General features: G+C 38.7%; 1 protein-coding gene across 1 annotated transcript in view; it reads right to left on the bottom strand.

Annotated features, from left to right (window-relative positions):
* Positions 1–2,580, bottom strand: part of LOC134221316 (potassium voltage-gated channel subfamily KQT member 1-like) — an 802,936-nt gene extending 800,356 nt beyond the window's left edge. Inside the window, exon 1 of the mRNA XM_062700517.1 lies at positions 2,502–2,580. The gene's annotated coding sequence lies outside the window, so the exon portion shown is untranslated. The remainder of the gene's footprint in view (positions 1–2,501) is intronic.
* Between the last annotated feature and the right edge of the window lie 20,815 nt (positions 2,581–23,395).

Genomic DNA, 23,395 nt, shown 5'->3' on the forward strand with positions numbered 1-23,395 from the left:
ATCACAATTCAGCGTGGTGGGACGCCCGCATTCAGTAGATTCTTCCTCTGCGTTGGTGGGACGCCCGCAAGAAGAATAGTATTACTACAGACCGAAATGGTGAGAACTCTGTAGTAGAACGTCCGCAGGCAAGATTTTAAATTCCTCCACAATGGTAGAACGCCCACAAGAATTAAGATTTTATCGTAAATTCGTAAGGTGCTCGTGGAGATTGATTGCATTGAGGAAAGATATCCTACTACAGTTAAGAACAGTTTATCGATACTATTCCGGTTCGGTTTCTAGTTTTTGTTGCTGGTTGTTTGACATTTATAGTTACATATTGAAATAGACGTGTGCTCAAAGAAAGTAAAGGTAGTATTAGTACTGATGATTTTTACTAGAAGCAAAAAAAGGGTTATTAAAAATGGTGTTTCTATTGCGAGTTACCACTGCACGGGAATGTCTTGAGAATGATTTTCCATATTCAGTTGGGCAACCATAATGATGGTTTATCCATAGTGTTTTTCGATTACGAAATTCGACGCTCACTGTACAATAATGCGCCGAAAGTGATCGTTTGGTTCAAGATTTCTTTTTATCATTGTGAGAGAGTAATCCCATCAATAATAAAATGTCGCTAAAGTTATTTTTTTCTTTAAATATAGATGCCAGCCGTTATTTTTTTAGAGAAGAGGGGAGATGTGTGGCGTTGGACAGGCCTATAAACATGAACAAGTCTAATATACTGTTCTTCAGTCACATGACAGATCGTAGCACCCATCGTATGCAAAAGACACATTCGCAGTCAGTCAATTCCTTCTTCATCACGAGATGAGTCGCGAGTGCAAGCAATGTAAACATGATGGGTGATTCATATGTGCGATGTTGAATTGCAGAGTTCTCATTCTGTATGTCGACGATATCCTTATTGCATGTCGTGACGCTTGTGGAGGAAGTGAAACTTCGTTTCGTTAACAAATACGAAATGTCGGATGTTGATGAAATAAACAGTTTTCTTAGGATGATTGTAGAGAGAAACGGACTTAAGCCTAATCGTAAATTGGTCGGATCTCTCATGTTCATATGTACCGGATCTGCTAATTATTTCAGCCAGTTTCAGAGCTGTCGAACTGAACAACATTGGGTACATCTTAGACGCGGTACACTAGACTTCTGGCTAGTATACATGAGAGATGAATGAAACCTGGTGCTGAAAGCATTCGCAGACGCAAGTTGAGTGAACGATTTGTTCGACAGGAAGTCATTGTCTGGATTCGTTTTTCGTATTTGTGGAATCACGGTTTGTTGTTCAACCCGGAAGCAAACAACAATATCTTGATCGTCTACCAACAGCGGTGTGTCATGGATCCTGATTGGTGCGGTTCTTAAAAGATATTGACATAGCGATGAACAAACCAGAGACGTACTTCAAGGACAACCAATCTACGGACCGCGTAGCAGAGGATGAACGTGGATTAAGATTGTTGATGTGAATCAAATTTTTTTTTTTTTTTTTTCAGAATGAGAATTAATAAGGTCATACTTGGTCATATTTTCTACAATACGTGCTGACGGATGAGCAGCTAGCGGATGTGATGATCAAGGGATTGCCAGGTAAAATTTTCCGGAAACACTGGACTGGTGGATTATGTAAATTGAATGGGGATGTTGGGATTATCAAATTTCTATCCCTTACACAAACGATTGATTAGCCCTTCGGTTAGGAACTGTCATTTAAACCGGAAGTCAAAATTCTTATTCTTTGTTGTGATCTGTTAGAGAAAACATTGTTATATGTAATTAAAATCGATGTTAAACCAAGTTTGCTTTCTGTTGGATTCCATTACCACTGTCTGAAATCCCATTCGGGTTAACCTTTACGATGAGTCTCATCACAAGAGTTGAATGTTTCTGAACATTTTCACCAACCTTGGACTCACTTTGAGGCTGTTTCCCAGGGTTTATCGATGGTCACTGATCTGTTTTACTCGTTTATCGTCTTTGAAACAAAAGAGAACTGCTTTTCCAACCTCAAAGTCAGAGCCACCTTAATCGTAAAAAAACAGTCGAAACGGCCTACTTCAACATTTCAACACTTTCAACACTGCTTCTGGCTGGGGTATTCGCCCCTTTGTTTACGTCGGGAGAGCTTCGTTGCCATAAACACATTTCAGTGCTGTCTTGTTCAAGTGCACAAAATTTTCATCGAAATCTCGTCAATCAATTAATTCATTTCCAAATTAAATCATGACAAACAAAACCTTGGCTTTTAATAGTGACTTGAGAATATAATACAATCTGTGTGGCTCATCAAATCAAAAAAAAAATCAATGGTTTATATTGCTATCATGCACATTGCACATGTTTGGTGGAATGCGAACATTCTGATGATGAACCCTGTTCTGTGGCTTATCCGCATTATCCTAAATCCACCATTGGAAGATTTAAACGAATGAAACCTTACCAGTAACCTCAAAGCTCTATTAAATTTCAATCTGTCATAAACCTTAATTACCTACCTGATTGTCCTGGATGCACTTAGCAGATATCCTCTTGAACCAGAGCAGGAATTAGCAACTAATCGTAGTTATTTCCTACATGCAAGCGACTATCCTCGATTGTTATCAAACATTTTCCATTAACATGAAAGCTGTGCTGCCGTAATTTGCTGTCTCTCCATTCACAATTAAATATCACAATTCCCACGAGCAATAACACCAGGAAGTTTGCCAGGTTGGTGTTCCCATTTCCCCAGTAAAGTGTCGTTTTCTTCCTAATTGGATTACCCAACACCAGCGCCGGCGACGTCGACGACAATAACGAACGTACGCAATAACATGCTCCGTTACTTCTTCAGCAGGCGACAACTGCGCTTAGCAGCTTGGTTACAGTATTCGTGTGTTCTACACAATTTTCACTTTCGCACCCGAGAACACCTGATAAAGGTTTTTATCGTCGAGCTTCACTCATTAAAAATGCATGTCCCACGACCCCTGACAGAATTGCTTTTCCCTAGTTTGCGATATGTAATCTTTAGCAGTAACACATTGTTGCTTCCTTCATTGACATCCTTACTTGGGAAGGCCTTTTCCTCAAGAAAACTAGCGGCCTAGTAGAGCACCCAGCACGGGTAATATTCGCTGTTGTTACACTACTTAATTAATATTGCATATGCGTATCACAATTGCACTACCACTACAGATATCAGCTATCGAAGGGCACTCTACTCAAACTGTAAGCTCTACAAGCACTATCTTTCACGCTAAGCACTAATCGAACATCTATTCGTATTGGTAGATTTTCTTTATTCACAATTAACCGGAAATCAAAATTTTCCCAAAAATCAAAGCGACACAGAAATCACCGGATCACAAAAGTTTCCCAACACCGATAAGACACAATCCAGCGCGAACTGATACACTCAATCGCAGTGTTTTCCCACCAAACACTGGCTTGACCGTCTTTCGCAACCCGTTCACCCCTGTTCCGATCCCGCGACGCGTTTCTTTTCCGACCCGATTACCACGAACCCCGAAAACACTGAGGGGGGAGCTAAATTGCGCCCCTAGAAGTGCACAAAAGGGCCTCCTCCCGAAGGGCTCAATATCACACGCGTCGTGTTCGGCGTCGTGTTCGAAACAACACTAACCAACCGCCAGCGACGGCGATGTCGATGAAGACGATGAGGACGAAGTCTACGGCGCGCGCTTTCACCACTTGAGACGAGCGAACTCCGCCCCCGCCCCCTCGCCGAGTGGGGTGGCGTTGGCGGAAAATGGTTTTCCCGCTATTCGGCCTGCTAAATACTGTGTGAGAGATTGGGTGGCGAAATTCTCGCATTACATGGCTCTCTGTTTTGATGTTGCTTTCGCTTTTCAAGTCCTCGTTTTGTCGTGACGCCAAGCATTGGTGCTGGGCCACGTTGGGCTGTTCTGGGAACTCACCGTTAATACAACTGTCGGATCGGGAGATACTCTCCCGAACCAGGACGGGGAAAAACTCGGAGAGCGAATGCAAATGCGAATCAGCCGGTCGGAAATGGAGTTTGATTTTCGAACTGCATGGTGGAGCTGCAGCACGTGGAATGGAAAGCGATGGGTAGGTGCCTCGATGCTGATTCCGATTCTAAAAATAAAGCAGATTCCCCGAAAAAGGTTTGCAGAAACAAAGTTCAAGGGCTGGAAGTGTGCAGGTCAAGGTTAAAAATAGACTGCTCTGCTTGGAAGGATTGAATTTTATGTCTGCTGCTTCCGGCAATGTGTGAGATTCTTCGGTTGCGCAACGGCAACAGGTGGGTAGGTACAAAGCTGTCAATTATTGGAGGCACCGAAGTATGTGGAAAATAAGCTTTGAAAAAGGAAGAATGAAGAATTTCCGTCATAGCTCGTTTATTAACTAAGAGTATAACCGAGTATATTCTGTGAAATATGGCTCTTAAAATAAAATATATGTTTCCAACTGGCGAGCTATCCAAACAAAGCTTGAAAGCAAACCGCTAAGTTAAGTGTTGATGGTGTAAAATCGCCGATTTCTTTTGGCGTTTATCATTTTGGTTGCTTTGACTGTAAAAATATCATTGCGGTCATATCGCTAAAACGAGTGTCATTTTCCCTTTCAAGTTTTTTTATATTACTCGAAAGTAGCTTCTTCTTTTTCAACTTCTTCTTCTTCTCGTTTTCTTTTTCTTCTTCTTCTTCTTCTTCTTCTTCTTTATCTTCTTCTTCTACTTCTTATTGTCATTACATCCCGCACTGAGACATTGCCGCCTCACGGTGTTCATTTAGCTCTTCCCCAGTTATTAACTGCGAGGTTTCTAAGACAACTTACCATTTTTTTTGCATTTCTCGCGCTTAGTTTCATAGGGACGTAACTGTATTGATCGATTTCTCTTCGTCGATGTTTTCTTTTTATTATTGTACCGAATTGCGCTAGTTTGTCGATGATTTAATGGTTTGGTGTGATAAAGGATGATTGTATCTTGCCCCAGAATCAATAATCACGGTTGTACCTTTTGAAACAATTGAGTTATTAACAAATTATAAAATCGATTAAGAGAAATCGATCAATACAGTTACGCCCCTATGAAACTAAGCGCGAGATTTGTATATCATGAGGCTAACACGATGATACTTTTATGCCCAGGGAAGACTCGAGAATTTCCAATCCGAAAATTTCCTATCCGAGAATTTCCTATCCGAAAATTTCCGGCCACCTTTTAGCAACATCTCGCTTTATAGGCGCGCATCTTACCGCACGGCTAAGGAAAACCCCACGCGAAAAGAAGTCAATGCCTTCAATGGCAATGTAATGGCTTCCGTGTAAGCCCAAAAGATATCAAATCTGATCATAGACGACTGTGATAGTGATGTGACAATATATTATTAGTTTTCTGAAAATATGTCTCATGTTCGTATTTCACAGATATCTCTGAAACCGAATACCCGATTGCAAAACAAAATTTTAGGGGTTCAATGGCAAAGTCATAGCTTTCGTTTGAGGGAAAAATCGTGCAAATCTGTCCCCAGACACCTGAGATCTTTATGTGACAGTATTCTGACAATGTTGTTAAAAAATAAGTCTAATACTTTATGTTCATATTTCAGATATATCTCTGGAACCCAATTTCTGATTCCAAAAAAAAAAATTCAATGCGTTCAACGACTTTAGTTTAAAGATGCAATCGTGCAAATCGGTCCACATACAGCTATAATCTTGATGTGATATTTTTGACGCACACACACAACCTCAACCATTGTGCGGCCGTCCAGCAGTCGTTAGCAGAAGCGAGCACGGACGTAGCTATCCTGGTAGACCCGGGAACTGGGTAGCGGATGGATCCAGATCAGCAACGATCTGTACGCCGGGAAGATACTCGAACCAGGCCAGGAGGTGCTGAACACAAAAGCAGAGGGTACAGTTATAGCGAAAATAAATGTACTACTGTGTACTACTGATGCAGCTACTATGCATCACCACGGTGGCCGATAGAACAATTCACCCAGATGGTCGATCGGCTGACATCAGACCTAGTGGGTAGCAAGCCAGTGGTCATTGCAGGAGACTTCAACGCGTGGGCGATAGAGTAGGGAAGTTACTGTACCAATCGGAGAGATCAAACGCTGCTTTTAGCTTCAGCCAAGCTGGACGTCGTGCTATGCAACGAAGGTTCAAGAAGTATCTTCCAGTGAAACGGAGTGGAATCGAAAGTGTAACATTTTACAGTCCTAGTTTAGTCGGTGATTTGCAGTGGAGAATCAACGACGGGTACTGCCACAGCGACCTTTTTGCTATCCGGTACAGGAAAAGCAGCGAGACAAGGAGAGAAAGCTGGGGAGCTACTCCTAAAACACGGGCGTGGAAGGTCGCCCACTTCGACGATGGTACCTTCAGAGAGGCTATGGGTCTGGAAGAAAACACGGAAAGTTTGAGCGGCGACGAACTGGTTGCGGTCTTGTCTCGAACGTGTGACGCGACTTTGCCGAGGAACCCTAGCAGGAGAAATTACCTAAATGATACCTCATTCTGTTATTGATACCTGATACCTTACTCTGTTATGAACTAGCCTGCATAAGAGGTAAAATACCAAAAAAATAATACCAAAAATTAATATGCACAATACTTCCGGCACAACATACTCTGTTATTATAATACCAAACGCATCACATATTATTCGTTTGGTACTGAAATACCTGAGTAAAGTATTCTGCATATTAATTTTTGGTATTATTTTTTGGTATTTTATCTCTTATGCAAGGCTAGTTTATAACAGAGTATGGTATCGAGGTAGTCGCTCCTGCTCGGGAAGACACGACCACGGAGCTGCAGGCCTCAGGTATACTGCTAGAGGGATCAAATTGCAGCCCTTCGAGCCAAATGCTTCAGGGGACGCCCAGACGTCCCAGAAGAAGAAGACTGCAAAGGTCACGCTCGGAGGAAGTGACGGAAGAACGCATCGAGATTTTCAAAGCGGTGAGGCTGGCCCTGAAAAAAACCATCAGATGTGATCAATTTGATTTTCTGCAAAGTCGTCACGGGACACCCACGTGGCTTTGTGGCTCAAGCTATGAGAGAGAGTGTCCCCACGATCACCATGTCGTTATTACCACCGAATTCTGCGAACAGCTCTCTGTTTTCGCGCGTTTCTCCAAGACCATGGCGTCCCGTGATGCGCTCATGGTTTGAGTGATCCGATCTTCTTATTGAAATCATTAATACAGATCTTAATATCACCCTTCGGAATTCTATACACGACAGAATTGAGTTGGATGTAGAAGTTCTCTTTGTCTTGAAGATCGGCAGCATCGGTAGGCGCTAGCGTGGTCTAACCGGTAGTACCGAAACCGGTAATACCGGTATTACTGTCCAATTTTGAGTGCCGAAAATACCGGTATTAGAGATGGAAAATACCGGTATTTTCGGTATTTAAAATATTGCTGTCAATGTAAAAAATCTCGAATAGTTTACACCTACATTCACATATATCAGCTAAAGACTCACCGTACACAACAATTTCGTGCGCGCATGAATAAATCTTTGCACAAATAAGTATCATTAACGACGTTTACGCTACAGCAAAAATCGATCAACATCGTCATTAATTAAGTCTTGCTTAATTCTCTTAGCCATCTGTCTAATTGTCAATCACTTTTTTTATCAATAAATATTGTTTACATCGTCGACAACTTTCCCACAATATATGAAATTGTGAAAAAGATTCGTCCCGTAGTAATTCTCTTCTACCTGTGATAAATAATTTGCTGTAAAAATGTCCGTTCTGAATTCGGTAAAGAATATGTATTGGTGGCTGATACCAAGACAGGTTGGAAAAGAATGTTGTCCATGCTCAAACGGCTCAAGAGTTGAAGGAATCCGTTCAAAAACTCTGATCGATTTGAAGTTTCAATTTAAAATTCAAAATTCAACTTCAGATGATATTTTTTTGGCGATAGGTGGAATAACTCAAGCCCTCGAACCTGTTCAAGCTGCTGTCGAACTACTCTGCCGTGAGTTCTTCACTGAAATCGACGAGGCCCTCTATTTTATGTTGGATCAATTATCAAAACAAGCCACAGAAATTGCCACCAACTTATTCAATGCTCTCAAAAAACGAATCCAAAAGAAACGATCAAAATACGCCGATCTTTTTGCTTTTTGAATAATCCTACAGTGAAGCAATTGCTTAGAAACGATTTGGACTTTTTCTCAAAGATATCCAGACGAGATCTTGAAACGTCTAACCATTCCAGATGCGATCGTTGAAGAGACTGCAGCTCGTGAAGAGATTGCAAAAAACATTTGCATTGCCGGTGGCAAACACGTTGACACCAGGATTCTTGCAAGCAATTCTTCTAAAATGAATCGAAAGGGATTAAATGCAACTTCCGTTGAACCAGAGATAGTATTTTCAGTAGCTGGCAACATTTCCAAAATCCGAGGCGGATTGGGAGATGCATCACTCACGTTATGTCTTCGTAAGTTCCACTCAAGCCACTTCAACAAGCAATAATTTTAACATTTGAAGTTTGTCAATAAATATTGTTTATCACCCAAAAGTATAAAACAAAAGTTTTTTCATATTTCTGAAATTTTCACCCAATACCGGTATTTTACCGGTATTGACTCCTCTTAATACCGAATACCGGTATTTGTCAAAAATGGCCAATACCGACCACCCTAGTATGCGCATAACATTGGATTATCGTAAGGTTTCGGAACCGTGTTATGAATCTGGCAACGATTATCTTTTCATTTATAGGTTCCCAGTTCATAAGCAAAGAGTGTGCCTGAGCACGTAGTAGGAAGGTAACTTCATGATGCCGGGGAGTGTGTTCACCTCGTAAACAAGAATAGAGAAGAATTTGCTCCCACTGCATTCGTGATCTCCAAAGTTCTACCAATCAGTCCTAGGATCTCAAATTTCATGCGGAGTGCCTCATTGGCAAGTTGTGCCAATGTACCCTGCTGGGCTAGGGTTAAAACATTCCATGTTCCTATTCATGTTCGTTGTTTCGTTCTAAGAGTCGTTGCCGTAAAGTCCAGAGATGCCAGATTTGAAGACATGTCTTCAATTTGAAGACATTTGAGTCTCTGTGAAGACATTTATTTCGTGAAGACATTTTTATAAGACTTTTCAAAATATTTGAAGACTTATCTACTTATTTGAAGACACTTGAAGACAATCAATAAACCAGCGAATAGAAAACACAATTTCATTACTTATTTATAAGCTTATAAATTCTGCGACCTCTATGTAAACTAGGTATATAAATATTACAAAAGTTAAAATAGTCTTTGTCTCGAGCTTAGAATCTCAAACATAAAATGCATTCATACTAGCCGGTTGATAACTGCAACGCATTTAAGACCTCATACATGCTTAACTTTGAGCTGTGCGCTGGTAAAAAAAAACTCCCGATTGTAGCATTCGTTTGTATTTTTCTTGGCGGCGTCTTTAAAATAGTATTTCGATCATTTCGGAACGCAATGACCTTTCTAATTTGCGGCAAACATTGACTGAATTCTTCTATGACTAGATTTAATCTATTCAACCGTTGAGCTAGAACCAGTTTTTTTTTTCTAAATTCATTCTGTTAAAAAATAAATAAAGGAAATACTCCAAATATTAAACGGGAAATGCTTCTTAATTATTTAATTAATTCTTAAAAAGTTTTACTGTGCTCCCACAAAAAAATCCCTTTTGATTTCCAGAAGAAATTTGCCTCAATTAATTCTCATAGAAAATTCTTACGAATGTCGACAAGAAATTGAAATTGTTTTGGTGTTAAATAGATATTTCTCAGATCTTCCATGGTAAATTACTACAGGAAAAGGTTCTTAAAAGAAATCCGGAGGAAACTTATTACACACCTTCGCTAAATTCTTCCTTGAATTCCTTTGATAATTCTTCATTTCATTTCTTTGGACATTCTTCCAGTATTTTATCTAAGAATTCCTTGAAGAATTCCTTTATGAATTTCTCCAAAAAATCGTTCTAGTGTTGCTTCTGAAATTCCTCCCAAATTTTCTACACGAATTTGTCCGGAAGTTTCAGGAATTTCTTCGAAAAATCCTCCAGGAATACGTTTTGAAATTCTTCTAGGAGCTCCTCCGTAAGGTCGTCCGAGAATTCCAAAGAAAGAACATCCAAGAATTTCTTCGGAAGATTCTCCTTAACTACTCCCCGAATTCCTCCAGCAGTTCTTTCAGGAAGTCCTCGGGAAGTTCTTCCAGAAATTCTTCCGAAAGTTCCCCCAGAATTTTCAAAAATTCCCGCTTAAGCTCCTCCACTGATCCCTTTGGAAGTTTCTTCAGGAATTCGTCTGGAAGATTCTCCTAGAGTGTTGCCGAAAGAAAGAATGCCTCCAGAAGTATACTACGGAATTTATCTGGTATTTCCTCCAGGGTTTCTTTCGGAAGTTTCTGCAGCTATATCTCAAGAAGCTCCTCCAAGAATTCATCCAGAACTACTTCCAAGAATTCCTCCGGAAGCTTCTCTAGAAATTTCTTCAGGAATTCCATCGGATGTTTCTTCAGTAATTCCTCAGGAATATCGTTCAGAAATTTCTCCAAAAAATCCCTCCGGAATACATCCCGAAGTTCCTATAGGAATTCCTTCTTAAGTTTCTCAAAAAATTCCTTCCGAAAATCCTCCAGCAATTCCTCCGGAAGTTCCTTCAGAAATTTCTCCAGAAGTTTCTTCAATAGGGGAAACTGGACACACATGATCCCCACTTTTTGTTTAGCATATTTCTCGATGTAACATGCACAGATTTGCATGCTTCTTGATGGACTTGATAGAGAATTTAATAAGCTATTCAAAAACGTCATTGGAAGCAATTATTTGTTCATGAAAGTTACCAAAAAATCGATTTTTCCGAAAGATAGAAAATTTGGCATTTTCAAAACTTGCGGGAGACTTGATCCCCATATAGGGGGAAAATGATCCCTTTATGAACTGTACATGTTTAGGTTCTTCCAAGTCTAATGAAAGGGTGAATTGGTCTAGCCTCAAATCCTAATAATTCTTCATAGTTTGCCGTAATATCAGTAGTGCGAAAATTAAATATTGTTGGTATTAAGCAAGGCAAGTATTTTAGTTCTCAAATAGAGTAATATAGTGACACTATAGTGACAGATAGAATGTCCGCTATAGCAACAAAATTGGCATGGTGATCATGATTTATCTGCAAACCATTCACTCCACTAAAAGACAGTGGTCATATCACGATAACCAGTGTTGTCCTACACTCTGTGCAAAAAATTCTGCTCTTTGATTTTACTCCATCTAAACGATTTTATAATCTTAGCTAAGTAGATGTAACTAATAGAGGGATATTTGAATTTATTAAATGTCATGTAAAACTATTGAAAAAAAATGCACACCAGTGCCACAGGAGCGCGCGCGCTGAAAATACACTGTAGCTATGGCGTGCATTATTTTGACAGTTTGACATGACATTTAGAAAATTCAAATATCCCTCTATTAGTTATACTTACTTAGCTAAGATTATAAAATCGCTTAGATGGAGTAAAATCAAAGAGCAGAATTTTTCGCACTGAGTGTAGGACAACACTGACGACAACCATGATGTTCCCAAGAGGATCTCTCTTTGTGACTGATACAGTTATGATACCAAAAATGATCGATACATATATATCTTTGTAATTTTAGAATCTAATTATTCTAGTAAATTGTTCAAAAAGGTCTCTTATATTTTGATCTTCTAAGAGCAGATGCATTCAATCTATTCTACAATCATTCTTAGTAGCTGAAACAGTGACCCATTCTCATAGACCCATTGCCTCCCCCGACGACGGTACATCGAGATCGCCAGACCACTACCAATACCACAACCGTGATCATACTAGGATGATGTATTCATACATCAATATGGTACTATCACGCATCATCATTTTTGTAGTGTGTGTTACACAAATGCGATTTCTCTTAAACGACTGTCCAAAAGATATTGAATGAGCCTATTATTAAAAATTCTTTAAGGGGATTTACAAATAAATGGTGATTGTAAGCAAACTTCTCCTAGTTCAAACGGAAAAAATTAATACCAGATCGAAAATTACTGATTTTAAACCCTGTGATTTGTTGAGTATTTTCAAAGCTTAATTTACACTCTTTTTCATTGAAAATAACGTTAAAATGCATTTAATAAAACTAATCAAAACTAAGTATGTTCAAATACGCTTTGTTTTGGTTGGGGAAATAAGGCTATTGAGAAATTCAAATTGCGCGTGTATTGTCTGATTGACAAAATTAAAGAGAAATAAAATTTGTTTATACTTTTTAACTAGAAAATAATTTTAACAGATCAATTAGTTACATACAATACAATAATATGCGACGGTATACAACAAACGCCTTAATATATGCAATATCGGGATCAAGTGTGTCCAAACTGTGGGGGATCAAGTGTGTCCATGTTGAGTATTTATCTTGTTTTGTTTTTTGTATTCAATGGAAAATAAGCAATAGTTAATTGAATGAATTTATTCAATTCTACAATAATAAAACTTTGTCCAGTAAAAATTTGGTACGTTTAGGTTGCACATATTCAAAGTTATTAAACTTTTCTCCTTTGAAGAAAAAAAGGATTGAGAATGCCTAAATAATAAAACCTCTCTAAAACCCATACACATAAAGTAACTGATATCAAATGTTACTCAGATTCATTAATCTATCTAACGGATTAGTTTGCACATATCACTGGTATAAAAATGTGATTAGTTTTCGAGAAAACAGGGGGGGATCATGTGTCCCCGGGGATCATGTGTGTCCAGTTTCCCCTAAATCCTCTGGGTGTTCCAACAGGAATTTTTCGGGAAATTCGTTTTGGATGTTTCATGGATGTTTTTCAAGTATTTCACGGTAAATTTTGAAACCTTATAGGGTATTCTTTAAAAATAAATTTGGAAGAATTCCACATGGAAATTCAGTTAAAAAATCCGGTGGAATTTTAACCAGACTCACTATAAAATCCAGGGAAAACTCGTTATACACTATCACATTATACATTATACACACTAAAGGACCTCCAGGCAGCATTTTTCTAGATTGCCCTCAGAGATAATTTACTGACGGGTTGCTGAATGATCGAGCCCTTACTGATCTTGACAAAAGTCGACAGCTTACACGCTCATTTTGAGGTTTCATTGATTTTTGTTGGAAGTGGAACTACTCAAATTTAAAGTGGTTCCGCTTTTAATGAAGAGTGAGTGAAATTTCCGTTAGAAAAGAATGTTCGGCAATACAATACTTCTTACTATAGAGTAAAAAGTTCGATATGTGAGGTTGTTTCATCCAGCGGATCATTCACCATGAATGTGAATAAGGCTAAATCTTGAAACTGTCAAACCTGAACGAGTTCTAGTTGTAGTTAATGCAAGTGTAACTATTTTAAAGCGAAAGTTTTGATAACATTTTATAAAAATGATAAAAATACACTATATATAACTTGTTTAGTAAAAAAATTAGATTCGTATAAACATGTTCTAAAAGAAAAATGTATGAAAACTGGACGTTTTATTATGGCTCACCAGAGCTCTGGCTCTGCAGAGGGGCTGTTTTTAGAATTTTTTATATCGATTGTTTCACTTTCAATCGCTCGCTTTCAATCGTTTATTTAACTGGCAATGGTCTTAAGTGAAATAGGTCTACAATTGCTAGTTAGCAAGCTCTGCAACATATCGACAGTTTCATGAAATGCAGACAAGACTCAATATTTGCAAATTTTCAGAAACGAAGTTTTTAATTTTGGACTAAAAAAAGAAACCTTTATATTTTAGTAATTGTTTTGAATTATTCGTCTCTCTTTCTGTGCATGTGTTCATACAAATGTATTAGTTTTATGTGTTTCAGCAAGAAAACCTAAAAAATCAACATTTCCAAGAAATGTCCAAAAAACATTAATTTTGAAATACACATAACTTTTGATGTATTGTGAGTTCTGGCCTGGATTTTGACAGGTTAATCTTTATACCAGTATATTTGCCAGTATTGTGTGAAAACGTTGATATGTGTTAAGTCTCATTAGTTTGAAGTGATAAAACATTTTTTTTTTTGAGGATTTATTGAATTTATGTTTCTGTTGTAATCAGGTTTCTTTCACTAGTCAAACAATCATTGAACACTTTTTCGAACATTTAAATCAGTTTCCACATATGCATTTGTGCTCTATGATCACTATTTTCACACTTTCATGTAGCAACAAACAAACATGATCTACTTTTTCACTCAATTCCGACAGGGGGTTTGATACTCCTAGATACTTGAACGTCTCATACAGTCGTGATTTATTTAGTAGGCAGAACGATCGGCCGGTCATCACATTATTTGTTCTGCTTTGTGCGGTTAGCAGAACGATCGCCCGATCATCGAAAAGTTGTTCTGCTTAGTGCGGGTTAGTAAATTAATTAGAAAAGTGAAGATTCTGCTTTGTGTGGTTAGCAGAGAGATCGGCTGGTCATCGACAATTTTGTACTGCCTAGTGCGGTTGGTAATTAAAATAATTAGTGCTCGTTCGATTATGTTTTGAATTGATCAAAATACACGCTATAAGGTACACTGGGGGAAGTGGAAAAATGGACTCGAAAAATTGGAATTGTACATACTTTACAGTTTTTACCACATCATAACATTATGCAAGAATATACTTTGATGCTCAAACTAATACTATGTTGAAATTTGTATAATACATACACTAACACGGTTAACGCCTGAACTGTAATTTTAAGTTTCGCGAAAAGTTGATTTTTGCATTCATAAAATCAATTCTTATTTGCACCAATTAGGGGAAGAGGCCCCAAAACGCCCCCCCGATGCAAAACGCCTTTTGTGGTTTCCGTCATATTTACCGTCATTAGGATGGCCGTAACAAAACTAGATCTAAAATTATGTAGGTTAGGCGAAAAAAGTTTTAAAATAGTGTGTGGGAAGGTCGGAAAAACCGAAAATTTCCACATTTTGAAGAAACATCTAACATTTTGGCGAGGCAAAACGCCCTAGTGGCGCTAACCTACAATGTACTTGCGTCTCCATTCACTATCCATACTAGAATGCTGATTCGCCGACGCATGGTACTTTGTTCCCTAGTAGTTGCCAGCTAAAGGCGTTTTGCCTCATGGAGTTTTCCGGCAACAGAATATCACCTCTTTTTTGAAATGTGAATATTATCAATATGATTGAGATTTTTGACAATTTTTGAATGGCATCAACTAGCTATCTTGTTTAACTGTTGCATAATGTAAAAATACCCATGAATATCGTTACAAATAAGACAATAAATCAGTGTTTGCTTAGCTAGGGCATTTTGCCCCCCCCTTCCCCTATTCTTTTTTCAAGTGAATTTATATCACAGGTGACCATTATAATACATTTAAGCTAATCCCATTCAATGGGTAGTGGTTTGTACCAAGAAAGCAAATAATTCAAAGATTTTACACTTACCCCAGGTATCAAACACTGCAGGGAAAGTGGATAATGTTCTAATTACGCAATTTGTTTCTTCCTTCCAGGGTTTATTTCGATAGCTGTCAATCTTAATATGTTCCTTCTTTGTTATCATTGCGATTCCAGTGGTGATTGGACTCATATAAATGAGAAAATGCCTTATTAATCCACCTATCGGTATTGATGCCTTTCACATGTTTTACATATGAAAAAAAAATGTATAAGAAAGTTAAAAATAGCACTGATAGGTAAATATATTGTATAATTCACATTAATTTTTATTCATAACAAGCTTCGCCGTTGAATGCATTTTTTTTGCGAACATATTGGTTAAGGACAAGTGCTTAAGAATAGCTGATAATTTTGTAGGTGCTTTAAGCACACACATACATACGAATACGCACATACAGACATCATATCATTTCGTTAAACTAAGTTGATTAGTTTATAACTCTGTAAGTACCATTTTTCCTTTAAAAAGTTCATCTTTGGGGCGAACATATAGACTTTACGTACACTTAGTGTTCGAGAAGGCAAAACCAGCCCTCCCCTAGCTATTACGAGAATTCCTTGAGGATCTATTCCGTTAAGGAAATGAAATTATTCCACAAAAGATACTCAGAGCAATTATCGTATTGATTTTAGTTGTATGTAACTACTCATCACTATTGAAGGTCAAGGTAACATGGGTTTTCCACTTACCCCGTCCCACTAGGGAAAGTGGAAAAACAACTCCTAATTTTAAAATCTATCTCCATAAATTTAAAGCTACCAAAATGGTATGAGTTACCACACAGTTGGTGCAAAATTGACTGTTTTTAATAGCCTACGAACGCATTTAAAGAACGCATTTAAATCATTTAAACTGGGTTTACACTAATTCAAACATGCACTATCGATTTTTCCACTTCCCCCAGTGTACCTTACACGGCAAACCGTTTACCAAAACGAACCCTGCCACAATACCTACCCCATATATCCAACATCCCAGTGATTTCTCGTGGAAGTGCAGATGACTCGTCGGCTTCTATTAAAGCGAGTATCATGTCAACATTTTCCTACACATTCCTTAATTTACCTGCATTCGGACACGGCCGGCGCTGGTATTGCTTATTTTTTGGTCACCAGTTCTTACACATTGAAGATGATGTTAGTCCCAAACTTCATCTGTTGGTTCTCTGTGTAATTACAGCTGACCTGGCAATAACGGAGTAGCAACCGTGGGCGGTCAATCATGCTCATGCTGCTCATGCTCATGCAAGTTCAAATTTTTAACTCAATAGTAGGTAGTTTTCTCACGCTCTCTTTTAAATATTATTATAAGCAAAGAGAGCTGCATTGACTCAACGTGTGCTGTTCCGTGGAAGAAGCCAAATTTGAGATGTTTTCACCATAGTCCCGGGTGAGTGAAAATAACATAAATTTGTGTTGGTGGAACTGCATAGTGGGTGAACATTCAACACTGGAGTAAAGGGAAAGTACTCATCGGATTTTTTCGCTTTTTACTTATTTTTGGCTTCTTCCACGCAAGGGCGGGTTTGAGTGAAAGGAACCGTAAAGTGAGTTGTTTCACGGTTCCGTGTATATTTCCGCGTTGATCTGTTCTCCTCATGCCGGTGGCTCTTGTATTTCTGTAGCGTTGTTTGACAGTACCCTTGATGCCATGGTCACAAAGTATAGGCCATTGCATTATGACGTCATCAAAAAGATTTTGACAATTCAGCGCGTTTGTTTACATAATGTCAGAAAAATGTTCGCTCCCGATGGGAACAAAATGAATCGATATTCACTTCCGTCAGTTTTGGATTCGCACTTTTGCTAATACGTATGTCTGAGTCATTTTCAATTAACAAAATCCGATACAAATTTCACTGAAAATCTCATTTCGAAATTATTGCACTACAAAAGCTGAGTCCATGTAAAACAAGCTCTGTGAACTTTCAAAAAGAGTGTGGTTAACTATTCGAATGCATTGGTCCATTTGATGCGTTATGTGTGACAACAATTTAAAACTTTCTGTATTCGTTTGAGAGATCCGTTCCCGGGGGCTGGTTCATTTTGTATTACAAATATCCGCTAATCGTCGTTAATAACTATATTACGAGAACAGAGAAAACTTCTAATTTTGCGGAGCAAAGAAGAAGAAGAAGATTGAGTGTCGGAAACTTCAAATGACATGCACTGTGCGAAAAGTGTTGATATTCCTTTATATCAAGAATATTCGAGAATCTAAAATGTTTCAAAATCGCATAAATACGTTCCGAAATGCCTTGAAAGTACCATAAAACTTATTTAAAATATATAGCGGCATGTAACACTCGTTTAAAGTTGCATATTTTCTTTGATTTCAATAATCAACATTCAAACCGAAAAAATCAACCAACATTATTTTCCGTGCATCAAGTGATTTGACGTTTGCGGAACCACTTTCCGACGGTCGACCGTCGGACCCTCGTTCGAATTTTTCTATCTTCTTGCAATATTATTGTTTTATGGTTTTAGAAGAAAAATACTACATATAATTTTCTATTTTAGCGAAAAAATGGGAAAGTGCACGTTCCAAGTAGAGTAGCTGAAAAAGATCGATCCTAATGGCTGCCAAGTTTCGGATTGGGCACGCAATCATGGCGACACAGAGGTCTTATATATGGTATGTTCTAAATCCTTCTCGGTGACGAAAAGGACTTCATGTCCTGGAGCAGCATTTATTGACGGACAAACACAAGGACACCTGGACAGGACGGCAAGGCAAGGGCCGTCGCAATTACGATTGTTTTCCGAGAAGGACGTTAAAACGAACCAACCCCTGTTGTCAGGTATCGGCATCGGTCCAAAAATTCAGCTCTTCAGCCCACGTGATTCATCCGCTAAGGCTGAGCTTATTTGGCTGCTCAAATGCATCGCTTCCGATTTTCCGGCCGCATCTTGCGACGGTATAGCCGACATATTTGCAGGGATGTTCTCAAATATCGATGTCTCGGATTTTCATTGAGTTCAACCTGATGAAGCCCGATATCTTGCTACCGAAGCTTTGGTTCCATATTCACGGAAATCGTTGCTCAATAAACCGAGAGATTCAATGTTTACCCTGTGCTACGATAAAACCACCAACTCGGCTGGTAAGAAAGAGCCCCAAAGAGCTGTTCGATACTGGTCATCGTCTAAATCGATGGTCATGGTGATGCATCTTCGAACGTTTTTTATTGGCTGAGCCAAAGCGAAGGATATCCTCAAAAAGCTGCTCAAAGCAATGCAAAATGCTTCCCTCCCACTGAAGAACTTGATTATGCTAGATAGGTACATTCGTTTGATTTTATTATAATCAAATTTTAAGTTTACTCAATACGTGTTTTTATTGTATTATAGGGAGCGACGGTCCCAACGTCAACAAAAAGGTGGAACGTCTAATGAACGAGCGAATAATGCAGGAGCGTGAGAAATCTCTATTAATTGGAAGAAGTGCACAACATCCACATTCTTCATAATGCTTTCCCCAAAGGAATCGAGAAGCTTGGTGAGGATGCCTCGGAGCTGGTTTATTTTGTGCACCATATTTTCCACGAATGGCCTTCGGCAGAAGAAGATATGGAGAAAATTCAAATCAATCTGGGACTCCCAACCAAACGATTTATAAAACATAAAACATATTTCGTCCAGGTGGTTGACTCTGGAAGGAGCGGCAGAACGGCTTCTTGGACAAGGGACCGCTCTTATCGAATATTTTTTTAACTGTATTCCGAAGAAGAGTATTCTGCTTTATCGAAGAACTCAGGTTATTTGAAGATTCTACAGGCTTCTTACCAAAAAGACCATGAAAGCCTAGGTGTTATTTGTATCAACCAGTACGCACATCTTAACGGAATTCACAGGTTTATCTCAAACATTGCACTCTTTATTAGTTTCGCAAACAACTATTTTTACTCAATTATTTTGACTATTATTGTTGGTTTTATTCAAATTCTTTTAAAATTGCAGGTTTCTTTCAGAAAGAAGAGCCTCTGATCCATATCATGTACACCGAAATCGATAAACTTGCGCGAACTTTTATTGGCAGGGTTTGTCAACCGGATGCATGCTCTCCAAACACGACGCTTACCGAAGATATTATCGATAAACCGGAAAATCTCTTATCGACGAATTATCGACAGTTAATAAGGTAGATAGAGGGAGCTTTTTTCTCAGAGGACGTAAGCACTATATTGCTTCTTGCAAGCATGTTATTCAAAAATCCGGCTTGAGAATTGAATTCCTAAAAAGCTGTCAATGCCTACAATAGAGTGATTCAAAATTTGACTTTTTGGCTCCCCTAGGCTTAAACGATAGCATTTGACATTTTGATAATCGTCTCAAATTTTTTGGATGTAATTTGACTGAGCACAAGCAGTTTGAAGCTTGTATGAAAAAAACTATGAAAACAGTAACTTTTGTGAAAAACCGTTCCCCATCATTGCCCATCAAGGTCTAAAAATGTATGAATACGTTAGCAACATAGGAAATTTAACAAAGGAAAATACCGTCGTTGTTGCTAAACGATTTGATGCTGGCAACAAAAGTTATTATGGAAATACTGAATTGTAGGAAATTCAATTTAACACGTAAAAGAATAACATCAATATCAATAATGAGCCTTTCTGTTTTCTTTATAATTTTGCTCACAAAAGTCAGATTGCTTCGCAACAACAACTGGCTTTCGGCTTAGGATCTATTCCATGATGGCGATGCGTTAAATATATTCAAATAGATTCTGGGCTGCTTCACGAAACGATCCTTTACATAAGTGGCAATTCTCATAGTAATTTTCATATAACCTTCAAACGGCACGTGCACAACCAATTTACATCCAAATCGGTGGACTAGCAACTAGCAGAAACAATCGTTTAAGCACAGGGGAGCGAAAAAGTCAAAATTTGAATCACTCTAGCCTACAACTTCTCTTGCGCAAATCACCATCTGAGTAATTCTCGCTGAAACCGGGCCACTATTTACACGAGGTTCTTAAAAATGCCTAAATTTATATTCTTTCGAAAGCATTCGGCGAGTTTATTAAGGATCCGAGTTATATTCTTCAGAAAGATGAACCCCTAGTTAGTTATACACGAAATCATTTTAATGGACCCCTCGATTTTTGTCAATTCTTGACTCACCAAAACTATCATAAATCCAACATTTCTCAACTGATCGTAGAAATCAGCATATCGTTGGAAAGATTAGGAGTGTATCCTCAATTTGCAATAGTAAAAATAGATGCAACCATGTTGAATTTGGCCGCCATCTTGGATTTGCTTTTGAAAACTATTTTTCCGACAGGTTCGCAACCACCGCTTTTGAATATTAAGCTTAGAAAGCTTAGCTTATATTGTGCATTGTGTCCAAAAATATCAGGTGTATGTTTTTTCTATCAAAAGTTATGTACTATTTACCAATACCAAAATTCTTGAATTATTTAATACAATAACTTGAAAACGGCTCTGTTATGCTCAAAACTTTTGAGCCCTTGAACTGTTATACTGTTGTAGATATACTTTTCATTTTTGAAACATATTTGGCTTAGAATAGTGTATGAAATCAAGGAACTGACGTCGTAGTACCATATTAACCATAAAAATAATGTTCGTTGGTCAGATGGCCCTTCAAAAAATAATTTGGTAAATCGTACATAACTTTTGATAGAAAAAACAAACACCTGAGATTTTTTGACACAATGCACAATATAAGCTGAGCTTTCCATCGCTGTATTAATATTCAAAATCGGTGGTTGCGAACCTGTCGGAAAAATAGTTTTCAAAAAGAAATCCAAGATGGCGGCCAAATTTAATATGGCTGCTTCTATTTTTACTATTGCAAATTGAGGATATACTCTTCTTCTTTCCAACGATATGCTGATCTCTACGATCGGTTGAGAAATGTTGGAGCTATGATAGTTTTGGTCAGTCAAGAATTGACAAAAATCGAGGGGTCCACCTTAGTAAGATGTTGGGGTCAATATGACCCAAAACGAAACTTCAAAGTAGAATAACTTTTTACCTGATAATCCGATCGTTCTGAAATTTCTTGACTTTTAATATTTTCTGGAAATGAAGCATCTGACATGACAAAAGTGTTTTAAGGTGCAACAGGAACGACCGCATAAAAAAAGTTACGAATAAGAAGTTAGGGTCATATTGACCCAGAAATGTAAATGCTTATAAAACAGTCAAATTATAACCGAATTACAAAGTTTATATGCCGTTCGAAAGATAAACTCATCAATTTTGTGGCTAGGTGGTGATATGCTGGTTCTGGAGACAATGGCCACCGGGAAACGACTTCCACGGGGACCTTGTCGGTCATATAAGGGGAGCATAAAAATCGCTCCATATATACCTTTCAATCGCTAATTCTTCATAGATTCTCTTAAAACGGTAATGTATGGTCCATGAGAGGGCTTCCGACGAAAGTGGCCACTCCTGGTACATGCAAGGTGCCCCTGGGGAACCCGCGGGAGGGGACATTTCCGTTTTAGCACCAAAATATGCCGTGCGACGGTTCTTTCGTCATGATTTTCCACAAAATAGATGATTATGCGCTCGAAATCGATAATTGACCACATTGGCCACTCTTGGAGCCTATGAGGTGCCCTCGGGGAACCCGTAAAAGAGGACATTTCCGTTTTATCACCAAAATATGCCGTGCGGTGGCTCTTTTGTCATGATTTTCCACCAAACAGATGGTTATGCGCTTGAAATCGATAAGTGACCACATTGGCCACTCCTGGTACATGCAAGGTGCCCCCGGGGAACCCGTAGGAAAGGACATTTCCGTTTTAGCACCAAAATATGCCGTGCGGCGGCTCTTTCGTCATAATTTTCCACGAAATAAGTGGTTATGCGCTTGAAATCCATAAGTGACCACATTGGTTACTCGTGGTACATGCAAGGTGCCCTCGTGAAACCCGTAGGAGAGGACATTTACGTTTTATCATCAAAATATGCCGTGTGGCAGCTCTTTCGTCATGATTTTCCACAAAATAGATGATTTTTCGCTCGAAATCGATAATTGACCACTCTTGGAGCTTATGAGGTGCCCTCGGGGAACCCGTAAAAGAGGACATTTCCGTTTTATCACCAAAATATGCCATGCGGCGGCTCTTTTGTCATGATTTTCCACCAAACAGATGGTTATGCGCTTGAAATCAATAAATGACCACATTAACCACTCCTGATACATGCAAGGTGCCCCCGGGGAACCCGTAGGAAAGGACATTTCCGTTTTAGCACCAAAATATGCCGTGCGGCGGCTCTTTCGTCATGATTTTCCACCAAACAGATGATTATGCGCTCGAAATCCATAACATTGACCACTCTTGGAGCCTATGAGGTGCCCTCGGAGAACCCGTAAAAGAGGACATTTCCGTTTTATCACCAAAATATGCCATGCGGCGGCTCTTTTGTCATGATTTTCCACCAGACAGATGGTTATGCGCTTGACCACATTAACCACTCCTGGCACATGCAAGGTGCCCCCGGGGAACCCGTAGGAAAGGACATTTCCGTTTTAGCACCAAAATTTGTCGTGCGGCGGCTCTTTCGTCATGATTTTCTACCAAACCGATGGTTATGCGCTTGAAATCGATAAGTGACCATATTGGCTACTCGTGGTACATGCAAGGTGCCCTCGGGGAACCCGTAAAAGGGGACGTTTACGTGTTTGCACCATAATATGCCGTGCGGTGGCTATTTTGTCATGCAGGTGCTGAAATTAGTATTTTATAAGTATTATATAACTTTTATATAATTATATTATTTTTATATAATTTTTATTAGTATTATATAACTTCGGAGCCAGTAGTTCGATCTGGCCAACTTTCAGTAGGAAACAATGGTACAGGATTTTGCGTCGAATGCTAGCCAAATGCGAGCAAATCGGTTGAGGAAAAGTGCCTGAAAAGTGAGTGACACACACAGACATCAC

This window comes from Armigeres subalbatus, chromosome 3, assembly GCF_024139115.2.
Source record: "Armigeres subalbatus isolate Guangzhou_Male chromosome 3, GZ_Asu_2, whole genome shotgun sequence".
Taxonomy (NCBI): Eukaryota; Metazoa; Arthropoda; class Insecta; order Diptera; family Culicidae; genus Armigeres; species Armigeres subalbatus.